We start from the raw sequence: 13,674 nt of genomic DNA on the forward strand, positions 1-13,674 counted from the left end.
AGCGTCCGAGTCAAATATCTGCGGAGATACCCTGGATACCGGCCAGGGAACAGCAGGTGCCCTGCTGACACTAAGTCATTCTCACTAGATAACATATCTTTGTGTTCCAGCGTACGTGCTGCCTTTGTGTACATCCTGATGGGCTCCATGACGGGCGCAAGAGGGGCAGCTCTCTAGAGGTAGCTATCTGCCCGATGGCGGATGAGAAGGGTACCGGGGAGATGGTCGGTGTATTTGGTGTATAAGGTTCATCTTCCATCCACCACCGGGTCTGGACAGGATGTGCGTGTGGGATGGCTCGGTAATCCGCACATCAGATGGTATGCAACACGACGGATATGCACACATAGTCTTAGTCATCGTTAATGCTAGCATGACCCACGCATCCAGAAAACACCTTGTTTTTCGCCACTAGTACATAGTGGGATGTCAGGTGGTCCTCCTGTGGCTCAGGAGCAGCGGCGCTCCGCTCTTCACAGTCTGGCGGAGTGGTGGCGTGTTGGGGGATTATATCTCTATTGCTCCCTGCCTCATATGTCATGTATGTATGTGTTGCATCGAGAAGGCACTGAGCGCTTAGATCATCCACTCCACCAAAGTCAAACCTATTTCCATGTCATGGTTATCAATAAATGCTCAAATCTAATACGTGAGTGTCTTGACTGAACTACTGTTGGGATGAAAACATTTACATTTTCAAATTATTGTAAAAATATTGACATTTTTAAGTAATGTCAGAGTTGTATGCTCTATAGTGGTTTGTTGTACTCTAATGATACATTTTACATTTTTAGATCTAGTATTAATTTTGAGCATGTTATTGTAAGTAAAAATTAATAATTCACTACCCTTTGCACCCCCAGTTTTAAAACCTAGAATCGCCTCTGTGTAACCCAGGTTAAAATATAATATTTGTTTTACACTTTGTTTTTGATGTTAGCCTAAAGTGGAGTGATGGTTTGATTTTGTTTTAAAATAAATAAATAAAAATACTTATTTTATATATATATATTTTTTTTAAATTGGTTAACCTAAGTTAGTAGAGCTAATCAGAAACCCCAATTCAACAACCAATCAGACAGGTGCCTAATAAAACTCGCCTGTGCTCGTTCTTCTTTCTTTCATACCAAGACGAGGATGAGAGCAGCCACGCTGACGAACAGAGATTAATTTAGAAAAAACATTCAAACAGTTAAAGAATAAGCTTCACATTGTCGGAACAGAGATTAATTTAGAAAAAACATTAAAACAGTTAAAGAATAAGCTTCACATTGTCGGGTTCTACCGAATTGAAGATTGCGAGTTGTGGGGATTCTGCAGTCGAGATTTTGTACCGCATTGGTAAGAAATGCCGTTGCTAGTATTGTAAGTGATAACTTGGCTGTGCTATGTATGTCACTCGAACAATGTTTTGTTAAGATATGTATTTATATTTGTGAGATGTTAAGATATGTATTATATTTGTGAGATGTTTCATTTGAATTTGGGAACTGTTTTGTTAATTGGTAGCGCAGGTGGCTAGGTCGCCATAGCTATGCTAACGTCACTGTGTCCAATCCCGACCGGTTTTTAGCTAACATTCTGATAAAATGCCACTTCAAATATTGATAAAAATGATCGTATCACGTTTTCAGCTGATTTACTGACTTCACGTTAAGCTTTAACTTCTTACCTTTCGAGATAAATATTGTTAAAAAATTGAGTTAGCTTAGCCTTTACTGGCGCTGGTAAATTAGCCGTGCGCTACCCTTGTCCAAACCCGACCGCACTTCTATCCTCGTAGTAAACACTCGCCGCTGCTGTTTTTCCGGGGATATTAACTTGATCCAGGGTCACCAAACTTACCATCCATGATGTCAACATACCCGGGGACGTAGTTATGTCCTTCACAATAATATATCACGCTTCAACATCTCCAACTATGCGATAAAAGCTCAATTTGACTGTATACCACCACCTGCTGGATGTTTTGTTGAACTCTTCTCATGACAGTCCCTTGCAAAACCTACAAACTTTTTTATCCAAAGAACACCGATGCGTACTGCATGTGTACAGAACATTGAAAACATATCATGTTAATTCAGTTGTCCCCATTAAATTCGAAAGTCATTAAATATGAAGCAATAGTCAATCATGTATTTAGAGACCTCAAACATTGAATGGGATCAAAGATAACAGGACGGTTAGCAAAAGACAAATGACTTGTGCAAATCTTTGAAAATATGAACATTTATTTAAATACAAAAGACAAAAAGAAAATACAAAATCACTAGGGACACAAATAACATTTAAAATCCTCCTCGTCATCCAGCTCCTCGTCCCAACCCACACACATGGCGTGGTACCATGTGTGGCAGCTGTCACACTGGACCCACGACACCAATCCCTCCACGCTCTCGGGAGGGTCAGGCACCGGCCACACTCCCAAACTGTTGCCTCCACGTCTTCAGGAGTGTGACCTATTCACAGAATAAAAAACAACTTAAAAAAAAAAAAAAGATTTTTATGGGTTGGAATTCAAAGAAAGTTAACATGAAGTACACTACTGGTGGATGTCGTGGGTCCAGCAGACGAGGAGCTGGATGATGGTCCGGCGTCTGCAGGTTTGGAGGCTGTATGAATAACAGAAAAAGCATAACCATGTTTTGTTCAGTCTTCAACAAGTCTAATGTCACCATCATGTTATAATATTGTATTTTTTCAGGTTACATAAAGCATTTACAGTGGGAGGGAGAGGAACGTTGTTGAAGGCTCTAAAAAATAATCATATTTTATTATAACAATACTAAAATACATACTCATGTGTAACTGTCACAATAGTTAATGCATTGAAATCTATACGCAAATTAAAATGGTAAATAGGTGTGTGCTGACCAGGAGATGGAGGAAGGTGGCCGTGTTCCTCAGCAGGCAGGCTCTGGAGAGATGTTGTGCTGGCAGGCAGCCAGGGACCGTGGGAGGCACAAGAGAGGGCAGAGTGGGTTGAGGGACCGGCGATGGTAAGTCCGGAGCTGGAGGCGGAAGGAGCCCCGAGGGACACCTGCCTTCTGCGGCTGGGGCGGGAGCTGCCAGACAGGGTGGAGGAAGTGGCTGCCGAGCACCCGTCTTTGGCCCGCTGCTGCTCACTGTCTGCTCTGGCCAGAGCTTGTGCTTCCCTCCTCGCAGCTCGGTCCTCCGCCTCCTCGATGACGTCGGACATCTCCTCGGCTGTCAGTAACCTGGCCTTGGTGACATTCCTCCTGACCTTACCAGTGTTGTACTTGATTTCGGTCAGGAGGTGGGCCAGGTCAACTGAAATCCGGCCTGATGTTACCAGGGGATGGGTGAGGTAAGGATTTGGGGTAGGGGGAGGAGGAGAGGCAGGTGGGGGTTGGGCTGGGAAAGGGGGATTGGGTTGGGAGGGAAGGGCAACATCAGGCGCAGCCCAGGAAGATGCCGATGGGGTTGGCGGAGGTTGTGAGGAGGTCCCACACCGCGGCCCGGACGGCATGACCCGTGACCAGTGAAACTCGCATCCAAAGGCTGAAGGATGTGAGAAGTGTGTGGTGGCAGGCATAGGAGAATGACACCCTCCCTCTGTGCCGTCCGGACCAGCTCTGGATCCAGGTGGGACTGATGTCCATCCAGTATGAGCAGCAGCGGGCGCTCCTGAGTAGCAAACTTCAGGAAGTGCTCGACAAACCACTTCCTGAACAGCTTACTGTCCATGTACCCTGCTGGCGACTTCCCGTAGAGGGCATTGGGAACCCCCTCTTTATTGTAGGGCCCCCCTGGATATCCCCCCTTGTAGATTATGAAAGGGGGGACATCCTCCCCAGCCGCATTGAGGCAGGCCAGGACGGTGATGTGGTCCCTGGTTCCCTGGGCCTGCCTGTAAGCATGTTTTGTCCCCCGGGGCACAATGACCTTCCTTCTGGTAGCATCCAGCTGAAACCCCGTCTCGTCACAGTTGTAAACCTGACGGGGTTTCTCCCTCAACCCGTGCTCCTCCATGGTGGTGGTGAGGAGCTTAAAGTATTCCTCTACTGGCCCCCTCTTGGCGCAAGATGCTCTCCCACGGTCAATTATGTCTGGGGTCCAGGAAGTCAGGCGATGATGGTGCCGCTCCCTGAAGTTTATCCACCACGTCTGGCCAAGCCTGGTCTTGGGGGCTGCCTGGTGGCAGAGGTTGTAGATGGCCAGAGCGTTGACCAGGACCTGAGGCTTTGTCTCCCACGGTCACTTCACCTTGCCTGTTCAGTCAGTGTTGCCCAGTTAGAACAAGCCTTCACTAATGGTGTACCTATAAGCCTATGTACTAAACCTCACGGCCATTAACATTTCAATTGCAATGTTCTTGCTCAAATCTCTGATTGTTTGTCCTTTGATCTAGTCTTTTCTATAGAAATTATTTTTTATAATGAAGTATTTGTTTTCAGATCTGTGTGTTTCTTTTTCTAGTTTAGTTTTGTAAACTTTATTTAACCAGGAAAAGGACTCACTGAGATAAAAGAGTAAAACAGATGTTTTTATATGTCTTAAAATCTATTCCTATGGAGTTAATAAAACTAATGCTGTGCTGCCTTATCTTGATTACATACTGGTTCCTCTAATGATGACAAAAATCTCCTACCTTTTAAAATGTAATCATTATTGTTGATATTATAATGTACTTTTGTTTCTATACATGTATCATAAATAAAGGGGTGCATTTCTTAGTCTTAATAATAATAACAATAATAATAACAACACATACTTGACTACACTACAGTGTGAAATAACCTCAGTTGTATGGCAGTACATACAGTATATACATTTCACAGTTCATAGTAAGAACACAACATACAAAATAATAGTATTATACGACATTCAAAGACACTGCAGTGTGTGTTGTTCACATGATAAGATGACAATTGACAAGATGGCGCCGATGATGGATGCCTCGGTTGCTAGGTGCGCTCTGTTTTCATCCGTCTGTCAAACTTCTGAAGTTTGCGGACGACACCACGCTCATTGGGCTCATCTCTGACGGGAACGAGTCTGATTATAGGTGGGAAGCTGACAACCTGGTGACCTGGTGCAGCCAGAACAACTTAGAGCTCAATGCTCTTAAGACAGTGGAGATGGTTGTGGACTTCAGGAAGAATACAGCCCCACTCACCCCCATCACCCTTTGCGACTCCCCAGTCAACACTGTGGAGTCCTTCCGCTTCCTGGGCACCATCCTCTCCCAGGACCTCAAGTGGGAACTGAACATCAGCTCCCTCACCAAGAAAGCACAACAGAGGATGTACTTCCTACGGCAGCTGAAGAAATTCAACCTGCCGAAGACAATGATGGTGCACTTCTACACAGCCATCATTGAGTCCATCCTCACCTCTTCCATCACCATCTGGTACGCTGCTGCCACTGCCAAGGACAAGAGTAGACTGCAGCGTATCATCCGCACTGCTGAGAAGGTGATCGGCTGCAATCTGCCTACCCTCGAGGACCTGCATACCTCGCGGACCCTGAGGTGAGGATTGTGGCCGACCCCTCCCACCCTGGCCACTCCCTGTTCCAGCTACTCCCCTCCGGCAGAAGGCTGCGGTCCATCAGGACCAAAACCTCACGCCATAAGAAGAACAGTTTCTTTCCATCTGCTACTGGCCTCTTCAACAAGGCCAAGGACTCCCATTGACATTCATTCATTATTTAACCCAGTATCTGATTGCACTATGTTGACCACTCATGCTGCTCATTAGTGTTTCTCCGGTAGGAGGAATTTTAGTAAAATAGCATGCGATGAAAATGAACAAACTAAAGACTGTGCAACACGTAAGCATAGCCACTGAACATTCTGAAAGTACTTTGAGGTTTATAGGTCACATGACCAAAAAGCTATTGAAATGTGAAATATTCAAAAGGGTTAGGGTTAGATGAAAATTGTGTGAGATGAAAATGGAAAAACTAAAGTCTGTGCAACATTTATACATAGTCATAGAACATTCTGAAATGAATTTAACGGTTATAGGGCGCATGCCAAAAAAGTTATTGAAGTTTGAAATATAACATTCTGCATTCAGCTATGGCTATGCAACATGAATGCATACATCCTGAATAGTTTTCAAGTCATTTTGACGCTTAAATAAAGTTTATAATATTTGGTAATCGACAAATCAATAATCAAGTTAAAATGATGGTCAGTAATGTTGAAATATAAAGAGTGTATGAAAATAAATTTCTGGGTGTGATAATTGATAATAAATTATGTTGGAAACCACACATGAATAATGTAAAAACAAATTTCTAAAACCATTGCAATACTATACAAAATCAAATATATCTTGAATCAGAACTCACTATAATACACTGTATAGTACTCTCATAGTTCCATACTTAACTTACGGTATGGAGATATGGGGAAACACATGCAAAACCAACACCAACACTTTGGGGAAATAAACAGTCGTGAGCATTGTTCCGCTCAACGCTAGCCGACGCTACGGTATCGTTGTTCCCGTTTAAAGTGCAGACTATATTCCAGTGCCGCCTGTACTCCGATTTACAAACACGAAGCTCCCATTCCGGTGGGGTGCGACTTATTTTCAGAAAAATAGGGTATGCATATACTTTGAAAAATTGGTAATAAGGGCCCTTATTAACTACTACTACCATTGCATACGTTTCAAAATCCTTGAGGTTGGCTGAGGGGCAGTTCTATGGGCATATGTGAATCCCTCTGTGACATTGCTAGTAAAAAGAGCGATACACATACATTTGATTTGATGGATTATGTCAGTGACTGCTATGGGGAGAGTTGTGGGACCCTACAAGCTGTGGGAAAGTCTGGAAGTTGGAAACAGGTGCTAGTGGTGCCAATACGGAAGCCTTGGAAATACCCTACCAGTTTTACAAACTATAGGTCAATAGCGTTGACTTCTCATGTACATTTATGGAAAGGATGTTAATGGAAAGGCTGACTCACTTCCTTTATAGTAGAAATCTAATGTCACCAGATCAAAATGGATTTAGGAAAAGCAGGGAAACGATTGGTCCTGTGCTTCACTTTGAGTCAGAGATATGGAAGGTACAAGCAAATAAGGAGGTGGTGGTAGCTATTTTCTTTGATTTACATTTAGTCATTTAGCAGACGCTCTTATCCAGAGCGACTTACAGTAAGTACAGGGACATTCCCCCCGAGGCAAGTAGTGACACAACGTCATTTGACACGGCCGGGAATCGAACTAGCAACCTTCTGATTACTAGCCCGATTCCCTCACCGCTCAGCCACCTGACTCCCTCCCTTTGATGAAGAGAAGATGTGCAAGACCTACTTATCAAGCTGCATAAAATAGGGGTAGGGGACGGATTAGACAAAGGATTCTCTTTTTGGGTGATGATTACAAGAAGGGAAGAAGATTTTTACTTGAGGTTGTATGGAAGGAATTGGGAGAGGGTGGGAGGGTTTATATTCCTGAGGATAAGGTTTGAATGACATGGGCAGAGCATATTAGTAGAAAATAGTGAATGTGACGTTTGGTTGTCAGGAATGGATTGGGGGTCAGAAATAATGTTGTTGGAAATTATGTACAGTACTGTGCAGAAGTCCCAGACTTCCCAAGATATTTTATAAGAATATTTATTTTGTGTTCTGTATTTATGCAGCAGTATAAAAGTGCACATTGGCACCGTTTTTGCTTTACTTTTATGAATTAGATTTATTTTTAATTGTACCTAAGACTTTTGCACAGTACTGAATGTGTATAAAGTATATGGGGCTATAAGTAAGGAAACAGTCCCTGTTTGCCCATGCTGTGGGTGCAATGCCCTCGGGTCTCATTTATAAAACTGTGCGTAGGATTCTTACTAAAAGTGTACGTACGCCCAAAAGCCTAAAATGGCGTACGCTCATAAAAATTCAGATTTATAAAACCGTGCGTACGCACACCTGTACGCAATGTTCCCTTTATAAATCACAGATTACCCACAAGTGTGCGTACGTGAATCAGCATTGTACCCCGCCCTGAACACGTCCATTTTTAACCATAAATAGTCAATGCAAAGCACCTCATGAATGCTAATCTAGTATCTCATCATGACCCTAGCATGCGATTGTTCTTTACGGTGAATCATAGTGCATGACAACTTCTCAGACACTGTTAGCCTATTGGTGGAGCCCGAAAACTCCGAAAATGTGGTGGCCGGTAGATCACCAATTACAAAAACTGTGCGAGTGGCGTCAACTGTGCCAGTGATACCGCGAGTCGAGATACAATTTGAAAACAAAAGCGTTTTGTTATGAACAGTAATCTATTAAAGTCTGGACTGATGACGTGGAGTGTAGCGATTGCACGGGAGCTTAACGACTGTATTTCCAGTTTTTGACATATGATTATATATGCACAGTATTAAATAAATATATTTAGTTATACACTGTATTCTGCAGTTATTTAAAGGTAGGATATGTGATGTTATCTGCATTCCATGCAGTCGGGCATTTCCCCCTCCTGCACTCCGGTAGTGGACAATATGATGGTGAGACAACGCTGAATTTGATTTAAAATTTGAGTTGATTGTACATTTACATTTATTCATTTAGCAGACGCTTTTATCCAAAGCGACTTCCAAGAGAGAGCTTTACAAAGTGCATAGGTCACTGATCATAACAACAAGATAGCCAAAAAACATCGCGAGTAGCCAAAACATGAAGCACACATTGTGAACAACCAAAGTAAGTGCCAAAGGGAAGAACCATAAGAGCATGTAGTTAAACAAGTTACAATTAAACAACATGAACAGCTATAAGTGCAAGTGTACCTGTGGAAAAAAGCAAGCAACAGTAATAAAACAATATATCACAGCGAGAACAAAAATTTAAATCAGTTACCACTAACCACAAGAGCAACAAGTCTCTAAGCAAGAGTCATTGTGATCCTTGAGGAAACTAACATCGGGTCAAGCGAACCGTTCCTAAGTACCGTTGTACTCCCGGAACAAGTGCGTCTTGAGCCTTTTCTTGAAGGTGGAGAGACAGTCAGTGTCTCTGATGGAGGTGGGGAGTTGATTCCACCACTGGGGGGCCAGACAGGAGAAGAGCTTGTGTTGGGACCGGGCGGTCTTGAGCGGTGGGACCACCAGGCGGTTGTCTGAAGAAGACCGTAGGTGACGGGTGCGGGTGTAAGGCTGCAGGAGAGACTTGATGTAGACGGGTGCAGTCCCGTTCACTGCTCGGAAGGTCAATACCAGGGTCTTGAATCTGATACGGGCCATGATAGGTAGCCAGTGGAGAGAGATGAGGAGCGGGGTAACATGGGAGCGTCTGGGTAGATTGTAGACCAGGCGGGCCGCCGCGTTCTGAATCCTCTGAAGAGGGCGGGTTGCACATGCTGGGAGACCAGCGAGCAGCGAGTTGCAATAGTCCAACTTGGAGAGGACGAGTGCTTGGACTAGCAGCTGGGTGGAGTGCTCAGACAGGTATCTCCTGATCTTCCGGATGTTGTAGAGGGTGAATCTACACGACCGGGAGACCGCAGCAATGTGGGCCGTGAGGGAGAGCTCGTCGTCCATGGTAACCCCAAGGTTCCTGGCAGAGGATGAAGGGGTCACTGTCGCAGATCCCAGGGTGATTGAGAGATCGTGGGAGATGGAGGGTTTAGCCGGGATGATGAGAAGTTCTGTTTTGGCGAGGTTCAGCTGGAGGTGGTGCTCGGTCATCCAGGCGGAGATGTCTGTGAGGCAGGCCTCAATCCTAGCTGAGATCCCCGGATCGGTCGGGGGGAACGACAGGTACAGCTGCGTGTCGTCAGCGTAGCAGTGGTAGGAGAAGCCATGGGAGGTGATGATTGGTCCAAGTGAGGTGGTGTACAGAGAGAAGAGGAGGGGTCCAAGGACGGAGCCCTGTGGGACACCAGTGGAGAGCTGGCGAGGGCCTGACAGTTTGCCTCCCCAGGAAACCTGGTAGGATCTTCCCGACAGGTAGGATGAGATCCACTGGAGTGCAGTGCCAGTGATGCCCATCTCAGAAAGTCTGGCGAGCAGGATCTGGTGGTTAACCGTATCAAACGCTGCAGAAAGGTCCAGCAGAATGATAACGGATGACCTGGAAGCCGCTCTGGAAGACTGGAGGGCAGTGGTGACTGAAAGGAGGGCAGTCTCTGTGGAGTGGCCAGTACAAGGTGTTTATGGAACAATTATCACTCAGTACAAGCTAAACTAATACTGCTGGATTAAATCTTCATGATAATGATGAAATCGAGTGAAAAAAGTGTGTGAGGAAAACAAAATATATAAATATTACGAGTAATCGTTCTTCCCACATTTACTTTCTGCAGTCTGACTACAGTACGGTCATCTGCGTCGCCAATTCCAACTGTTTCCAAAATGTGCGTAGGCCTACGGGAGGGTCAGAGTTTGTGTGGAGGACCGCACATTCTCCCGTCAAGTTTGTTTTTTATAAATCACAACCTTTGCGTGGAAAGTGGCGTACGCACATTTTCAGCCCCGTTTTGTGCGTACGCAAGCTTTATAAATGAGACCCCTGGTCATTTTCCACAGGCTCATCAACTGTAGCTCTTCATCACATTGCCTACAGTCCTTCAGTGTCTCCTTTGTAATATCCAAGTGGCAACCAGTAGAGTGATGAAGTAGTCTGACAAAATAAGCATAGAAGATGCCCCCGCCACACAGAATCGTTTGTGTGGCAACATTTTGGGTACCCGGTGGAAACAATAAATGGCAACAGAGTGACAGACAAGATGAGAACAAGCACCGTAAGAAAATAATTACGTGCAATGCTGCTAACACAAGTACTATGCAAAGACACGTACAGAACCACCACAGCTCTCTACTAAAATCAACCGTGCCTGGGAAGAAAACACTGAAAGGCCAGACAACGCTGATAAATGCCTTTGCACCTCAATTTCCACAGTCGAATGTTAAAGCCAAGGCAATAATGATACACATCAGCGTTTTCATTGCAGCTGATGTGAGGCAATTTTCCGTAGTGTAACCATCTCTAAGCTCTAAATCATATTTGAAGAAACATTTGATGATTGAATGTTGACCGACTTTGCAAAAAAGTATTGATCCATCCTCATAAGGATCACCTGAAAACTCCCTAATTTGCCGTAATTTGGTTGATAAGTCTTTCTGTGTCAATTATCTTCAGGGCTGAATCTTGGGATTTTTAACATTGGCTACAGTAGCTAGTCTAACGTAACGTTACTGTATCAGTTTATGGGTTGACAGACTTCCTTCGATTGCTATCACAGACCTACCTACACTGGTGGCAATGGGCTCTGTTTACAGGTAAAATATATTTCAAAAGAATAGAGACATAATGAGTTGACAAGTTTATTTAAATGTTGCCTCAGACCAATGCATTCTATTTGAAATTCTGCGGGTTTGGCGGAATTCTGCGCTCGCGAAATATTAAGGATGAACATGATTATTGATGGCACCGCGGCTGGGCCCCAGAAACCTTTCCCCCCTTATGGGCGGGCCTGGTTATAAGGTCTGAAGAGACTCATGATAAATCATACAGGAAAGAAGCCAGTCAGTCAAGTTTGTGGCAAAACCTTTTACAGTGCTTGCATATTGTTCTGAGTTTAACTTCATTATGATAATTCATACTCAGAAAGTAGAACTGAAATGACATTCATTACAAGATGAAAAATGCACCTGGATGTTTTAGCATTTTGTGACTTTAAGTCAAATAAAAAGCAATTTTTCCAGTCATGTGTTTTGTCATTGACGTTTTCTTACAAATAGTGTAAAATATCATGGTGTCTCATTCTCGTGAACCAAATATTGTGTATCGTCTCATTTCATGATCTGAGTGTATCGTCACACCCCTATTAGATGTGCTTGATTATTTGATTGGTGATCGTTACTTGAATTGTGGTTTTGGAAAAGAAGGAAAGCACAAATCTTTAGTCTTTATTTCACAATCACCAGGAAGGCAACAGCACCACACTGACACAAATAAATAAATACACTGAAACAAAATTACAAACAGCAAATTTCTAAATATTGTTCATGGACATGCTTAGCAAATTTCTCCCAAACCTATGTAGACAAAATATACAGTACAAGTAATCTGACATTCAAGTCATTCTCATAGTGACGGGGCACAGGAGCTAGTTTAACCAGCTTCACTAATTGAAGGCCGCAGAGACACCATAAATTAAATCCTGTCAATCAACAGAGGCCATGGCAAACGCCTCCAAAACATTATGTAGATGATTAAAATATGATATGTGTTGTCAGAAACCTAAGCTTGAAATATCTTTTCCTTAAAACGGGTATTGCCCGTGCCAGGTCATACATTGACGGCCTTCAAATTCTTCTTCTTAGAAGAACATATTGTACAATTACAGTATTTTGTTCTGTATTCGTTCAGTCAATTTGTGTCACCTTATATCATTATGACACTGTTGTCAGTTCAGTCTAATACAGTGTAGTGGGGATGAAGACGTCCATACTCATAATACTTAAGTGAACAAAGTGCCCCAGCACTTTGGACCTCACCTAATCAAATCAAATGTATTTGTATAGCCATTTTTACAAGCATTGTCACAGAGGGCTTCACATACGCCTATAGAATTGCCCCTCAACCAACCTAAACCCCCCAAGGTTCAGGTTGGTTGGTTAGAGGCAGGAGGTCACCTCCTGCGTCTAAGATGATGCAAAGGACAATAAGAAAGACAACTGTCTAAGTTTGAAAGGGGTATCAGTGTACTGAGTCTTTCTTTACATTGTCTATATGACCTGTTAAACAATTATTTAAATTATGTTTGTTGACCAGGGAACTTTGCCCATGCAATCTATGTAGGGTAAGCTATCTTTTAGTGGTTCATGTTGTACAACAGTGTGTTTCAGGATTGCAACACTGTGTGCTAAAGGACAAGAACATTTGTAAGAAAATCTGCCAACTGCCATGCACATCCAATACTGTACATATGGATATAAAATATGTAATAGTTATAAGGCCTACTTAACTTGTAAAACTGTTATAAAATGTTAAATCTTCAGCCTTTCAACCAAAGCTTTTTACAGTAGAATATTACTGGTAGTAGTATAGGTTTTTGCTACACTGCTTTCATTATATATATGTTTTTTGTCTTGTCAAATATCTGTTTGTAATCAAAATCTAATGTCGGCGTTGTTATGTACTGTAGGTATTTCCCCACAACTTTGTGGCTGTGGAAACTGACCGTTGACCCTGATGATGTCATTGGCATGAGACCATAAAAATGAAAACATCACAATGGTTGAGATAAGCTCTTAGCACCATAAATGGAAAGTACCTTGGATGCAATGTCATGAAACTATGTTTCGTTACCATTTCAAGATCCTATTTGAAACATTTTTGGATTAATTCTCTGTCATTTTAACAACTGATTTTGTGACAGGCACACTCATTTTATGCCTAAAGCTGTGTAAAGGTAATTACGTTTCATAAATATATCTGAATCCTACTTCCTACCGAATCTTACATTGTTTGTGCTGTGTAATATACAAAGATACAGCCTACTGTATACTCCCAGTGTCGGTTTGATGCCTCAGCACTAGCAGTATTTTGCTCTTCTTAACACTCTTCTGCTGTTTGGTGATGTGCCCAATCTGTTATTCTACCCATGAAAGGTTTTTATTGTCACCCTCTCATTGATACTCTTTAACTGCATCTACCCTGGGACTATGTTCATGAATAAA

Source organism: Osmerus mordax, chromosome 1, assembly GCF_038355195.1.
Source record: "Osmerus mordax isolate fOsmMor3 chromosome 1, fOsmMor3.pri, whole genome shotgun sequence".
Classification (NCBI taxonomy): Eukaryota; Metazoa; Chordata; class Actinopteri; order Osmeriformes; family Osmeridae; genus Osmerus; species Osmerus mordax.